Consider the following 11,705-nt stretch of genomic DNA (forward strand, 5'->3'; position numbering starts at 1 on the left):
ATAACGAAAGATATATCTTTTTTTGAAAAAAGAAGACATTGCATTGTTTTATTTTTGTTTTTTAAGAAAATTAGCTTGGAAAAGGTTGAAGGGCCAAATTGAAAAATGGTTAACCAAAACACAAAATCAAAAATCTTACAAACAAAAATCACTGTAGCGATTGAAATTAATTTTTTTGACTCAGTTCTTTTTTCAATGACAAGCAGATAGACATACATAAGTTTCTTCTGGTGGTATTTTGGTTTTAAAATTCTCTTTAAATTCACAGGAATCTGAATCAGCATACTTTTGTCTTTTTTAATGTCTTTGCTGCGTTCCTTCCGTGACAGAACCTTCAAAGTTCAATTACTCAACGAGGAAAAACTTTTGTGAAATTTATTTTGCTTTGGAAGTAGTAGTACTATGAAGGCTTTAATTCAGGACATAATACTATTTTCATTCATTTTACCATTTTTCAAAAATAGACCAAAAAAGGCTCTGATTTCCTTCCGTGACAGAAACAGGACTTTTCAATTTGGCCCTGAAATGAGTCAAAAAAGGTGGTAGGACCCATTTTCAAGGGGCCTCTGGAAATGGAGGAACAAAAACTTATGAATAAAGAATAAGTTTTTCTGAAAGGAGAAACCCCAAATGAAAAGATAATCCATTTCGGCAGAAATAAAAACTTTTTTGGGGACATTCCCATGCAAAAGAAGCAAAAAAGTGAAAAAAACTACATGAAAATGAAAGAACTAAAATTAGCGAATGTGATTTTTGGATTCCTCACCCTTTTTCTGATAAACATACATAGTTTCAGCCTTCAAATACATTTTCCTCCATTCCCAGAAACATTTGTTCATCGATAGTTGCACATTTTTTTTCTCCCGTCGGCAAACAATTTTCAAAATGTTGCAAAGCGTTCGGCATTTTACCAATTTGCCGTCTAGCCTGTGTCCACAGTGTTATATACCGCTGGAAAGCTAAGATCACAGGCTTCCATTTAATAAAAACCGGAACGCTTTAGCATACATAGAAAAAAAGTTCGAAGGGTTCAAAGTTCACAGAAAAATGAAACATTTGGCTTGAAGTCAATGAAAGTTGCATGACTTCTGGAGTCGCTACTTGGTGGTAGAATTTCCCCGCAAAGCTTGATTCTTGGAATACAGTCCATCTGTCTCCAAGGGGAACGAAAAATAACAAACTTAGTTTTGCTAGCATTCAAGGAAATTTTGTTGGCATTAAGCCAGCTGACTAAAACTCTGAGATCAGCATTAACTCTCCCACAAACAGACAAAGATAGCGACTCCAGAAGTCATGCAACTTTCGTTGACGTCAAACCAAATGTTTAATTTTTCCGTGAACTTTGAACCCTTCGATTTTTTTTTCTATCCAAATCGACAATCGAATTTCAATCGGTCGATTGCGTTCGATTTGGTTCGACTGGTTCAATCGTCGATTTCGTTCGATTGAGATTGTCTGGTTCTATATATGCTAACGCGTTCCGGTTTTTACTAAATGAAAGCCTGTGATCTTAGCTTTCCAGTGGTATATAACCAACGGATTAGAATAGGTGGATTAAGAACTCATAGAAAACACTCCTCGTTAGGTTATCAAACTTTTTTACGAGTTTGCTAGCAATTAAAACTTGATAAGTTGTAAAAAAGTTGTAAAAAATCATTACTTTCAACATTTTCATTGGTCATTACGTATCACGTGGTACATTTTAAATAAGAAAATGCACTTTTTTAGCCCTTTCTATCCAATGCAGAAATTAGCCAAATAATTTGAAATTTATTTTCCTAATTCTAAATACAGTCTTCTTTCACCAGTATGCAACCCATTCGTGACCCATCGATAGTTTCTTAGTTATAGACCATACGTTAATTTTCACTTATCTGAAGATTGCCATTGACAAAAGATTAAAAATTTACATTAAAACTGGTCTAGCGTTTTGTTGATGCTAAAACTTAAGTGTAGGATTTAAAATATTTGCAAAATCATCAAAATTGATCGAATCATAGGACAAATTCGTTTTTCGAAACTGTATAAATTGGAAAATTGTTCTTATAAAAACAATGAAAAAACTAAACGAGGAGTGCGCAGAGTCATTTACAGATTTTTCTTGTAACAATGAGAAGACAATGGATCTCTCTTGGGAGCAACGAGAGAAGTTAATCCACCTATTCTAATCCGTTGATATAACACTGTGGACACGGGCTAGACGGCAAATTGGTAAAATGCCGAACGTTTTGCAACATTTTGAAAATTGTTTGCCGACGGGAGAAAAAAAATGTGCAACTATCGCTGAACAAATGTTTCTGGAAACGGAGGAAAATGTATTTGAAGGTTGTAACTTAGTATGTTTATCAGAAAAAGGGTGAGGAATTCAAAAATCACATTCGCTAATTTTAGTTCTTTCATTTTCATGTAGTTTTTTTCACTTTTTTGCTTCTTTTGCATGGGAACGTCCCAAAAAAAAGTTTTTATTTCTGCGGAAATGGATTTTCTTTTCATTTGGGGTTTCTCCTTTCAGAAAAACTTATTCTTTATTCATAAGTTTTTGTTCCTCCATTTCCAGAGGCCCCTTGAAAATGGGTCCTACCACCTTTTTTGACTCATTTCAACCTTTTCCAAGCTAATTTTCTTCAAAAACAAAAATACAGTTAGGGAAACCATCCAGGATCCTGCCATTCTATAAGCCAGAAAAAACTAAATGCCACTTGTAAACTTAAGTTTCTTACTATTTTCCATCAAAAACAACCAAAAACATTGCTACTTCCCAAAGCTGGAGACCAAAACAAATTATCTTCCAAGATTATGGTGCCCTTTTAGATCTATTGTTATGGCCATCTAAAATGGTGGAAAGAGTTGCGGAAAGACAGGGGCGCCCGCTAGCTTCGAGAGTGGTAACGCCAAAAAGCGCAATACGATCTTCCAACAAAAGGCGAGTTATTTACCGTGCGAGTTACGTCATACACTCCACCGCAGAACACAACGAATGGTGTTTCAGTGAATATCAATAATTATAAGAATATCTTATGTGCTTAAATTCAGTAAACTTTGAGTTCTTCATTGAAGATTAAGAAGATAAGACAGTTACATCAATATGCCTTCTTACCTGTCTTTAAAAATATAAATAAAAGTAATCACGGAAAAGGACGCGAAAAAAAAGACATAAGTGTGAGAACAGAGTAATCAAACTCATTAGAAAAAGTACCATTAGAAGTCATAAAAAATCAGCCTGAATAAATGCAATCGAAATTCCAGAGAACTTCATAATTCCCCAAAGAACATTACATTACTATGTCAAACTCATATCACATAAATTTTACAATTACGTCAGAGTAGACTACGCTCGCCACCGAAGAGGTTTATTTGGAAAGGGTAATTATATTTTATTGTTCGCTTCTTTTTTAAAGATTTGCCGGGTTAGAAAAGTATGAATTTCTTTGTACATATTTTAACTACCCCAAATATTTAGGAGGCTAAGTTTTAAACGAATCGTCAAGTTGAAACGAACGATAAATGTATCAAGGTCTGTTTTATTTACCCCCTGGTGACTTAACAAAAGAGACTTAACTCGATGTTACAATCCAATTATTGAAAGTTTGTCTCGGCCTTTTTATAATGAGCGAGACATACATTCTCTGATTACGCAATTTTCATATTGACATTTTCGGGGGATTTTGATGTAACTGTAAGAAGATAAAAAATGCGCTGGATAATTTTCATTGTAACAGTTTGGTCAATCATAGCTGAAAGTTTGAAAAAGTTTTTCCGACGCAAAAAGAAATTTCAGCCAATTAAAAGCACAGTGTGCTTATATTTACTATGTTTGCTACATCGTCTAGGCTAAAAAAAGTGCGAAAAGACACGAACGTCATTATTTAATGAGTGCTGTTATGATTTTTTAGATCGCGGTTGCGTACAGGAACTCGCCAAATGTTCCTAACTGAAATAAAGCAATGCAATGTCTTCTTTTTTCAAAAAAAGATATATCTTTCATTATTTTGATAAATATACTAAATATTTTACAAATATTTTTATATAATAATATTCTAACACCATCAAAGAATTCTCTCTCCAAATTTCAGGTCTCTAGCTACACTAGAAAAAGAAACATGCAAAATTGAAGAAGCATGAATGGAAAATTTCTTTTTTTTCTTTTTTGACACATTTTTCGAACTTTTCCAAGCTATTTTCCTAACCTTTTTTTTTACGGCAAGTACAAAACGCCTACTACCTACTACTTAATACTTACTACCTACTACTTACTACCTACTGTAAAATAGCTCAAAACGGCTCGAAATTACTTTTAAAATATTCAGCATGTTAAAATTAGCAAAATCTGAAACTTTGGTGGTAAAAAAGTTAAAACTTCTTCTTTTATCGTACTTTGAAGACTTCAAAATATTTTCTCTCTTTTATTTTGTTTATGACTTTTTCCCGCGCTTTTTCTATAAAGTTTACAGACGCACTTCTTCGTAGAAGAAAAAAATATTTCCTTCGCACACTTACTTATTCATGTCAGTTTTATTTATAAGAATCGATCAATCTAAAAAGTTAAAATACTTTAAGTACATGTTTTTTTTATAAGCAAGTGTATGCCCCTTGGTGCCTTGGTCAGGCTCGAGTATGCTTAAGCTTTCAAAGCATCCAGAATATGCTTTTTATATGCTTAAGAATTATTATGCTTTTGATTCACCCAACCAAATTTTTTAATAAAATCTTTAAAATTTTGTTGATATTCGATTCAAAAAGCATTTAAATTTTTGAGCAGTGGAATGTGGCTAGCCGTGAAATGTCTTTTTTTACTTGACCACTTGCAAACCTTTTTGAATAGAAAGAGATTGACTACTTGAAAAATATTTCAGGCTAGCGTATATGCTTATGTTATGCTTAGGAAATCTGCAAATCTGAGCCTTCATATACTTATAAGCGTTATGCTTATAAAAAAAAAACATGTAAGTAGATCCCTATGTTTCACTGGGTACTTGCTGAAAATCCTTTGACATGTCTTTGACATTTATTGACAAAATGACCCTTTTGAACCAAACTATTGACAGGGTCGTAAAATATGACCTTTGTAGACTTCATTTTATGTAGCAAAAATTCTTATTGTGCTCAATAAGATGCTTTCAATATCGCAAGGTAGAAATTTTCAGTAGGAAAATATTACAAAGAGCTGTTTTAGTGGTGTCAATTTGACCATGTCAAAGTATTGACGAAATGAAATTTTTGATAAAAATATTGACACAGTTATTGAATATTAAAAGCTTCGCACACCAATTCCAAGAAATATTTTGGCACCATTTGTTATGATGCAGATCATACAATAGGATAGAGATAGATTGACCCCCTATTTATATTACAGAGCCTTTTTTAGACATTTACGTGTATTCTTATCGTCTTATAATGAGAGTCATAAGAGGGAGTATGTTTAGGAAAAAGGAAAGTTCTTATAATAAGAGTCATAAGAGAGAGTAGGTTTAGGAAAAAGAAAAAATCAAGATAATGGCCTTTTGTTTTATACTTTAGTATACTTATATGAGGCGAAGAGAATATTTACTCACTACGTAAATATGCTAAATATTCTTTTAGATAACACTTTTTCAAGTAAATATAAAGCAAAGACTTGTGTGTTAGCATTCAGATATTACAAAACCAATTTTTTTAGAATAGAGATTTCGAACAAGTGAAGGAGAGTTCTGGTCTGTAAAGTATACAAACTGAGTAGGTAGTAAGTAGTAAGTAGTAGGTAGTAGGCGTTTTGTACTTGCCGTTTTTTTTTACATTTTTACTCAAATTTTTGACACTAAAATTTGAATATCTTTACAACCAATTATCTTCTGGAGGCCTATGACCCCTCATTTTCTTTCTTTTTCAAAGCTCTACAAGATAGGATAGGTTTTGAAAAAAATATATAAAATTTGAAAAATCTTTTGGAGTTGCTAACAAAGACTCCATACAGTTTTTGAAAAAACACTGACTGTTGTGTCTGTTGCTAGCCAGGTTAATATCTAGTCTAATCATACATACTTCTAGGACGATCATTCTGTTTTCCTTAAAATCCTCCAAACCTTGCAAAAATAAATCTGAATATGTATCTGATTACTCCTTCTTGACACTTTGTCAGCTCTGGAACCACCATTACAGGATTTACAAATCAAATTTTGCCCGCCATTTTAAAACGACGTTTGTCTCGCCTACTTGTCAACTTAACCATTCTCTTAGAATAATGATCTTGAAACATCAAGACAAAACATAATAAAAACATTCGAAATCTTCCCCGTTTAGGTTTTTTGAGTTCTAATTCACCGTGGCGGAGAACATTCAAAACAATTTTTTTTTAAATGCAGTCGGAACCAATTTTAATCTACCAATCTACCAATATCGACAGCAATCTGCAGCTGTACCCGACTGTGTGCAAGTCCAACTGCAAAGTGTTTTTTTTTCCTTGTTTATACTGTAAAAGCTTTACAACTGAACCAGACAATACCAGTTACCAAGATAATTCATTGTGTTGGTTCAGGTAAGAGGTTGTTAAAGTGTTTATTTTTCTATCTATACAATTTATTTTTTGACAGGGAGAGGGTGAGGAGGAGGGAAACCAGTTTGCACTTTATGGGCCATGACGGCCATAAAGTGCCATAAATTATGGCACGTTTCCGACGTTTGCTGGAGATCTGGATAGCAGCACTCGTCAAAAGTCAAGTGCAAGTGCAAAAGTCCCTTCGCCAAGTGCCAGGTGCAGCCAGTTTACCTTTACCTTTGACAGTATATAGACCTAACTCTTCACACAAAAATTACGGGAAACGCATGTTTGGACTTTGTACCCTATGCTGCACTCGAGCACTTAAGCCAAAGTCCCGCAAAGGCGGGACAAAAATCAGTTTTTTGAAGTTTGCAAAAAAACGCCACATAGAAGATCTTTCAAATTCAGTATGTGAATGAATACGACCCACGGCATGGCCCGAACATGTTCGGGCCTGTTCGGACCATGCTCGGGCCACAAAAAAGTATTATTGAATCGGCCCGAACATTTTGTTCGGACCATGTTCGGGCCATGTATTTACAATTGATACAGATTTTATTTACCTTTCCTGGTTTATCATCATCCATTGTTAAATATTTTCATTACAGTACACATTAGACAAATTCAAAGTTCCAAATACCAGTTTGATTCACAAAGTTGTATAACAGTACAAAAAACGATCCAGAAAAATTCTGCTTCGAATAGAAGAAGACCACGAGAAAAAGGAACGGGATAAAGAATAAAAAGAAGACCATATTATGTAAGATTCAAATCATTCTTTTTAATAATTTTCCTAACTTAATTGGAAAATAGATGATTAACTTTTATATTTGAACAATATATTTGAATAAAGATGAAGATTTTTAAATTTGTTTGCTAAAATAAGGAATTTAAAATATAAATATTGGGTCCTGAAATTACACGCGCGATCGTAGCAAGTTTTCGAAAATCTGGCCCGAACATGGTCTGAAACTGCGCGGGCCACGCGCGGGCCATTTTTAAAAAGTATTAATCAAGAGGCCCGAACATGTTCGGGCCATGCCGTGGGTCGTATGAATAGAGCAGTAAAAAATACAACTTTTCTATTTTTCCTTTTTTTTGCAAAAGTTCTAGGAATGAAAATAAAGGGATAATGATAATTGAATACTATCCATTGATGACCTGCGGCACTATCGTAAAGCTAGAATCGCTTCGCGTACTCTTCACTTGAGAAAATGATTGACAGATTGAAGTTTTTCACCCGCGCATGAGTTCGCGGAGCGTTCTCGGCTCAATCCTCGGACCGTGCTAAAAATGGTAGACTGAGCTGTGATAGATCATTTCGATGGAAGTTGTTGGAATGTTTACAAGGCTCTTGACATCGTTTGTTTTATTGTCAATGATGACAGTGCGGTTATTAATTTTGTTAGATCTGACAAATTGATGTTTGTAAAAAGTGCACTTTATAGTTTTGATTCCCATTGAAGAATCGTATTCTGGTTTTCATGTTATTAGATGCTGTTTTAGAGCTTTAGGTCTACACTGTTTGATTATACCTTTGATGTGTTTCAGCAAATTCTCTGCTCACTCAACCCCGTGGGGTCCGATGTTTGACCATTTCAACAATTGAATTCGAGTCAGCCATCCTGTAAGGAAGATAGGCAGGGAGCAGTGGCTGGTCGGGAACATCTTGCAGAAATTGATCAAGTTGTTTTTTGAAGGAATTTTTGGAACATTTGGTCATGTCACGTATTTTTCTTGGTAACACATTGAATAGTCTTGGACCGGTGTCTGAAAGGCAGCTCTTCCAAATGTTCTTGTTTCGTTGTATTCACTGGTTTGAGGTGGCATTTTCTTCCCAGACGTTGGTTTGTATATGAATAAATACCGCCTTCCCCTTCACCATAGTTAAAATTTGGCACCAGTTGTTCGATTATACACCATGTATATATAATTTGGTATCTTTCGTGTCTTCTCTCGAGACTGTACATATTGAGGTGTTTGAGCTTCTCCCAATAATTCAACCCTGGGTACACACAAAGACAAAATAGACTTTTTTTAAAGAGGCAGCCATGTTGAATAATTATGTACTCCAGCATAAAAACAATGATACAGCCTTGCATAATTACTGTATCGTGCATATTTTAAAAATTATGCATGACTGTATCATTGTTTTTATGCTGGAGTACATAATTATTCAACATGGCTGCCTCTTTAAAAAAAGGTCTATTCAAGGAGTATGATATCATGTGCAAGTGCAATAAGAAGAATCAAGCAACTTTTAATCCAGCAATTTGGACTGCTTAGATTTCAAAATTTTCCTTCTCGGGCAGATTATCTTACTCGATATCTCATTTGCCTTCTTAATATATGACAGTATAGACTTAATAATCTCAATGTCCAGACGATCTCAATCGAACGGAATCAACGATCGAACCAGTCGAACCAAATCGAACGCAATCGACCAATTGAAATTCGATTGTCGAACGCAATCGAATCTCAATCGAATATTACCGCAATTTTCAGATTCGATTGATATTCGATTGCGTTCGATTGATGTTCGATTGCGTTCGATCGTCGATTCATTGACCCCCGGATTGTTCATCGCATAATTTCTACGGGAAATCGAAAGTAATTTCATTCTACTTGTGATGTTTGAGAGCTTGGATGTTGGGAAGCTGCAAGAATAAAGCCACACGATCTCAATCGAACAGAATCAATGATCGAACCAGTCAAACAACAATCCAACCAATCGAATATTACCCAGAATTTTGACGTTCGATTGAGATTCGATTGCGTTCAACAATCGAATTTCAATTGGTCGACTGCGTTCGATTTGGTTAGATTGGTTCGATCGTCGATTCCGTTCGATTGAGATCGTCTGGCAATGTAGACTTAATTCTTCATACAAAAATTATGGGAAACACATTTGGACTTTGTACCCTATGCTGCGCTGCATGCAAGCACTAAGCCAAAGTCCCGCAAAAGCGGGACAAAAAGCAGTTTTTTGAAGTTTGCAAAATAATGCCGCCATATAGAAGATCTTTCAAATTTAGTATATGAATAGAGCAGAAAAAAATACAACTTTTCTATTTTTTCTTCTATTTGCAAAAGTTCTCAGAATGAAAATAAAGGGACAGTGATAATTGAATACTATCCACTAAGGGGAGCTGTCCATCTTCATTTGACAACGCAAAATGTCAAACCACCAACCACACTATACTTTTTAAGCAGGCTGCATCGTTTGAGGCGTGTGATAGCACGCGCACACCTCCACACACACCTAAAATCTTTGAGGAGAGTGATTAATCACACGCCATAAATTTGGATTTTACTACTTAAAGTTATGCATAGCACTCCTTATCACACGCCTAAAGTACTTTTTAGGAGTGCGATTGACCACACGCCTGGAATTTTCAAATGACAAAGCCTGTAAGCTGTCGAAAATATATTCGTGTTACATGAAAATTTGCTCGCATAATCCCATTGGTTCGCGCTATGATATCATTACATCATATTTTCATTGTTTGCACGATCAAGCGAACCACATTGCACAAGTGGGCAAAGAAGGTGTACGCTTAAAGCACGGCACGGACCTAGCGCCAAGTGGAGCTTTTAATTTCTTTTTAAATAAAGGTCATTAGTTAAAAGAACACATGCACCAGACATTTATATTTGTGGAGACTTCAATATTCCACACACATTGATCAACGATACATACACACAAAGAAAAAGCTGTGACAATCAGCTTATATATATTTTAACAGATTTTATGATGCACCTAAACTTAAATCAGACAATTCATAAACCATTACATAAAGACGGAAATATTTTAGACTTTTTACTAACAAACAATCCAGATATGGTTTTCGACTACCAAGTCACTCCTACCATTCATTCAGATCACCATATGGTCCAAGTTGCAACCCATATGACTTTCGACAAAACTTGTAAAAATTTTACCATGAAAACCTCACACAACAAATTTGACAATTTTAATTTTCACAGTCACAAAATTAATTGGGAAAATATTAAAAAAGATTTACTAAATATTGACTGGCATGCTATTTTAAACCCCATTTCAGACCAAGACGAACAATATGATACTTTTCTTGATAAATGCATAAACGTTATCACTGAAAATCAAGTCCCTTCAAGAATGTCAAAGAAATCAACAAAAGCCATTATACCCAGAGATAGAAGAGTGCTAATGCAAAAACGCCTAAAAAGAAAAGGAAATCAACTCAAAAGATTCACCAAAAACTTATCGATATTGAACTTAAACTTCAAGAATCATATTCCAATGAAAGAAAGAACCAAGAAACAAATGCTACTTCGAAAATGAAATCCAATCCAAAATATTTTTATTCGTACGCAAAACGCTTTACAAAACACAAACCAAATGTTGTACCATTGAAGGATCCAAAAACCAATCAACTGACAAATGACAGTCAAAAAATGGCAAACATTCTACAAGATCAATATACCTCTGTTTTTATGGAACCACTACCCAACTATAACTTGCCAGAAATCACCGAAAATCAACCAAATCTTAGTGATATCAACTTCTCAGAACAAAATATTACAGAAGAGATCGACACTTTATCCTCCAATGCTGCAGCAGGACCAGACGGCTTCCCTGCAATTTTCTTAAAACAAGTCAAGTCACAGATTGCAGCCCCTCTCTCTCTAATCTGGAGAAATATACTTGACAAAGGCTACACACCTCAACTTTTGAAAACCAGTTTCATCACACCCATCTTTAAAAAAGGCAACCAAGGCCTACCTGAAAACTATCGACCTGTAGCATTAACTTCGCATGTAACAAAGATCTTTGAGAAGATTGTCAGAAAACGGCTACAAAATCATCTAGAAGAAAACGACCTCTTTAACGATAATCAACATGGATTCAAGTCTGGAAGATCATGTCTTAGCCAACTTCTTTCGCACACAGAACAACTCATCCATCACATTGAAAAAGGACTTACTCCATAAAATCGAGAGAAATGGTATAACTAGCAAATTACTGCAATGGATCAGATCCTTCCTTACCGGTAGGACCCAACAAGTATCTGTTGACTACATCCTCTCCAAAAAAGCAGAAGTTATTTCTGGCGTCCCCCAAGGATCAGTTCTTGGTCCACTTCTCTTCCTGATAATGATCCAAGATATTGACACTAACATCCTACATTCATTTCTATCTTCATTTGCC

At 34.9% G+C, this 11,705-nt stretch overlaps 1 protein-coding gene across 2 annotated transcripts in view; it reads right to left on the reverse strand.

The window, feature by feature from the left end:
* LOC136815491 (outer dense fiber protein 2-like) overlaps positions 1 to 6,108 on the reverse strand; it is a 52,192-nt gene extending 46,084 nt beyond the window's left edge. For both annotated transcript variants that reach the window (XM_067071936.1, XM_067071937.1), the window contains exon 1: positions 6,019 to 6,108. The gene's annotated coding sequence lies outside the window, so the exon portion shown is untranslated. The remainder of the gene's footprint in view (positions 1 to 6,018) is intronic.
* Between the last annotated feature and the right edge of the window lie 5,597 nt (positions 6,109 to 11,705).

This window comes from Clytia hemisphaerica, unplaced genomic scaffold, assembly GCF_902728285.1.
Source record: "Clytia hemisphaerica strain Z4C2 unplaced genomic scaffold, Clytia hemisphaerica genome assembly, whole genome shotgun sequence".
NCBI lineage: Eukaryota > Metazoa > Cnidaria > Hydrozoa > Leptothecata > Clytiidae > Clytia > Clytia hemisphaerica.